The following is a 4783-nucleotide window of genomic DNA, read 5'->3' on the forward strand; positions in this document are numbered from 1 at the left end:
CAAGATAGATTCTTAACTCTAGTGTCACTCTAAGGGAAATATCAATTCAATAAGCATTCAAGGTTGGAACTCAATTAAAAACATCAATGAAAAGAAACATAATGAAAGATCAATGAAACAAAAATCATCCTAAGGGTTTACAAGTCCAAGCACCCACTAGGGGTTTAGCACTCCATAAATCAAGATACAATCAATAATGAAATCGAATATAAAAGCATGCAATCCATAAGTCAAACCCCCTCATAGTCCATATCGATGGTCTAGTGGACTTGCCTCATCTCCTCCAAGGGTTCCCTCATCAAGCCTAGGGCACAACTCACCGAATCGATGCCGATGAAAGCTTCCCCAATAACTATCTTCCGAAGGAACGCGGTGTCAAAGGCTATAGAATCATTCCAAAGACCTAGCCAAAACCTCTCCAAACCCTAGCCGTGAGCGCCTCCAAAGATGGGGAAAAATAAGAAAAGGACTGGAAAAAGAATCACCAAAATGTCTGAAATCATGGCTTAAAAAGGGCTAGAATCGAGTATCCACACCGGCGTGTGAAATTTCCACATGCCCGTGTGAATCTCCAGAAGTTGTTTTCCTATGAGCTGTGAACAATAATTGCTAAAATAGTTTTTTTACAGTGATTTGTTGCAGTAAACTATTATACTACTTCACCAAAATACTCCAGAATCCACACTTTTCATTGAGGCCACATGAATGGGCACACATCCATGCGGTAGATGGCGTTGATTCTTAAATGAAATCACATTGACTAAGATCTTGCTAGTATTGCACAAGTCAGAACACGTGAGTATGACTGCCTTTGTGCCCTCTCCAATTTGTATATTTTCTTGAACACAATGGAGGTTGGAACACACCCAAATGTCTTTGAGCACAACTTGTGTCTTCATGTTTGTTCAATCTAAGAACTTCATCAAAAATTGCACCCATGATCTACTCTTGTTTCCTTTCTTCCAGACTTGTCTCCACAACCCTTCATGCACAAAAGAACACAAATACACATGAATAAGTGATAAAATCTGAGAAAAGTAATGCTCAATGTAAGAAAAGAATGCTTCGTATTACTAATACAAAAGCACTTATCAATACCCATGCTTTTTTACTGCCTTTTCAAATCTATCAAACAATGCTTTAGGAGACTGCTTTCAGTTTATAGACTTTATTCAGTCCATAGGTACCTTGAAAACCGGGTGGTAGACACATAAACACCTCTTATTCTAAGTCTACATTTAGAAAAAACACTCTTCACATCTAGTTGGTGTAGCTATCAGTCAAGATTCACTGCTAGAGACAACAAAATTTTGATTGTGTTCATCTTTACTATTGGAGAAAAGGTTTCTTGATAGTCTATTCCATAGGTTTGAGTAAACCGTTTAGCCATTAGTCTCACATTTCTCCTTTCAATACTTCAAACGGCATTAAATTTTACTGTGAAGAACTATTTGCATCCAACTAGTTTTTGGCCCTTATACATATTAACTAGGTCCCATGTTCCATTCTTCTCTAAAGCATTTAACTCTTCCATTACAACTGAGTGCCAGTCAGGATCATCTAGAGCTTCCCGAATTTTCTTTGGAATAAACAAGTTAGTGACCTAACTAACATATGAGCTATAATTTTGGGATAGTTTAGAATAAGATAAGTGTTTAAGCAAAGGATGAGCAGTACAAGACCTCTTATCTTTCCTAAGGGCTAAATGCAAATAATGATCAATTGGTAATTCATTAGAGTCATCTATAGGAAGACTGGATTCAGTTCCATTGACAACAATAGGCAAAATAACAGATGGATTACTTGAATTTTGAGTGTTTTTGGGTTTGGTCTCCATGGAATGTGATAGCTTTAGGATCAAGTTTGATAGCTTTAGGATCATAGCCAATAAACACATATTTGATAGCTTTGGGATCAAGTTTAGATTGTCTTGTTAAGTGAACATAGACAAAACACCCATCAACATTAAGAGGAAGATTAGAGAACAACCTATTATTAGGAAAATTCTTACGAAACACATTTAGTGGGGAGTTATAGTTTAACACTCTGCTGGGCATTCTATTAATTAGATATGTAGCAGTTAGAATAGACTCACCCTATAAATATTTAGGCATATTCATAGGGAACATTAAGGCTCTGACGACTTCCATTAAGTGTCTATTCTTCCTCTCCGCGATTCCATTTTGCTGTGGAGTGTTAACACATGTTGATTGGTGAGTGATCCCTTTCCCTTTTAGAAAACTGCCTAAGATCTCATTCATGTACTCAATTCCATTATCAGAGTGTAGAATGTAGATTTTAGTTTGAAATTATGTTTTAATCATGTTATAGAAGTTTTGAAATATGTGAGTAACTACTGATTTCTCATTCATTAGGAACACCCAAGACAGCCTAGTGAGATCATCAATAAAGGTTACAAACCATTTTTTCCATTATTAGGTTTTATCTGTGAGGGCCCCCAAATATCACTATGTATTAAATAAAAATGTTTGGAAGGCTTATAGGACTTCAAAGAGTAACTGCTTTTATGGCTTTTAGAAAAAAATACAGTTTTCAAAAATAACCTTCGAAGAATCAACATCTTTAAACAATTGAGGTGACAACATTTTAAGATAATTGAAACTAGGGTGACCTGACCTATTATGTTAGAGCAAGACCTAATCTTTAACTGAGGTATAACTGACACTATTATGGCTATGAGCCATGTTATTCTCAGATTCCTCATAAACAAAATAGTAGAGCTCATCCCTATGTTTAGCATTAACAATCATCTTCCCCGAGTTCTGTTCCTAAAATACACAGTGAGAATCAAAGAATGGAACTTTGCAGTTAGAATCTAGAGCTAACTTGCTTATAGATAGAAGATTACAAGCAAGTTTAGGTACATGTCGGACAGACTTAAGACAAACTTTAGGAGAGAGATGTATAGAACCTTTTACCAACAATAGGAGAAAAACATCCATCTATTATATGAACTTTGTTATGACCAGAACAAGGAATATATGAGTAAAATAATTGAGACAAAATAGTCTTGTGATTATAAGCTCCTAAATCTATGATCCAAGGGGATGGAATTAATAGGGAAAAAAAGAAAAAAACACTAGGATCACTACTTGTTTGTGCAACAAATGCATTAGGGGCACCGATGATGCTGACTTAGGCCTCAATAGATTTTGAATGTAGTTAATCTGCTCCTGGCTGAATGGATTGCTCTCCACCTCATGAGTAGAAGGAATTCTTGAGTATTTACCTTCATGTGACCCCTTCCAATTTGCTAGTTTGCCATGGAGTTTCTAGCATGTTTCCCAGGTATGACATGCTTTATTACAATAATCACACCACACACTTCAATTATTATTTCTGTCTTCAAGTTTCTTTCCACGCCATCCAACACCGACAATTAATGCTGAATTTTCAATAGAAGAAGGATGAGGTTTCTTACCAAGCATTACTTGATGCCTATTTTCTTCACGATGGACCTCAGAAAACATCTTCCAATAGAGGGAAAAGGTTGTCTACCAATAATTGTCCTCCTGACCTCATCAAAGTCAACATTTAGATCAGACAAAGAAATTAAAAACTTATCTTTCTATAAAGATTACAACTTCAAGACACTTACATTCATAGTCATTGAATATATCCAGATATTGCCAGAGACTCTTAAGGATATTAAAGTACTTGTGACACTATTTTCCCCTTGATATACCTCTCCCAGTTTCAAGGTGATTTTATAGACTTGGGATTGATTTCTAAAATTAGAGTACATTTGGCTTACAATATCCCATAAGTCTTTAGCAGTGTCATAACTCATGTAATTAGTTTTATCTCCACTTCCATAGAGTTAACTAAGCATGTCATTACCATGGAATTCTCTGCATCACAGGTTGCATACATGGGATCATCAGGTGCAGGCTCTTTCTTATCTCCAATTAAATACCCTATTTTCCCTTTACCTCTGATATACATCCTTACTAACTGAGACTAGTGAAGAAAGTTGTCTCCATTCATTAGTATAGATGTTATCTGAATGGAGTGGGATTCAGAACTAGGGATTTGAGTAGTTTGAGTAGGGCGTTTGGGGCTTTCTGAAATCTTCGACATAGTAGACATGAGAGCTAGAAGAAGTTTTCTAGGATTTTGTGTTGTTCGGGATCTCTATGATACCATCCAGAAAATGGAGATAATATAAAGTAGTTTGTATTGACTTTAACACTATGCATGTACATCAATATATAGTACAATATTGGGTCTAAATTAAGAAACCATGATCTGTACATTAACAACAAGGATGTGATTTTGCTAATTTCTAGGGGCTAATTTCATTTGATTTAGTAAATCATGGTTGTGATTTAGCTAATTTCTTGACTAAATCTCTTTGTTAAGATCTTCCAACAACATATGTATAGGACATAGGTGAGATTTCACATATTTACATCTATTTATTAGTAGTGGGCAGTTGACTTGACACAAGGGTAAATATGTAAGAACATGCGGCCTCAAGAATTTATGTGCAGACTCAAGATTTTTACAAGGATATATGTCCAAAAGTACAAAATATATACATGGCGGTCATGAAATAATATTTGCGCAAGTTGTCAATCATAGGATTTTAAAAATAATTGGACAAAATGAAAGACAAAATGTCTAAAATAAGAGCCAAATAACAGCAAAATATGCAAGGAAATATGTGAAAAAGTCACAATTCAAAAGCCTTAAATCTAGAAATGAGGAACCTAGGCACATGAACACAAAAAGAAAACCAGATTGTCAAATTTTGCCAGCC

This window comes from Dioscorea cayenensis, chromosome 1, assembly GCF_009730915.1.
Source record: "Dioscorea cayenensis subsp. rotundata cultivar TDr96_F1 chromosome 1, TDr96_F1_v2_PseudoChromosome.rev07_lg8_w22 25.fasta, whole genome shotgun sequence".
In the NCBI taxonomy this organism is placed as follows: domain Eukaryota; kingdom Viridiplantae; phylum Streptophyta; class Magnoliopsida; order Dioscoreales; family Dioscoreaceae; genus Dioscorea; species Dioscorea cayenensis.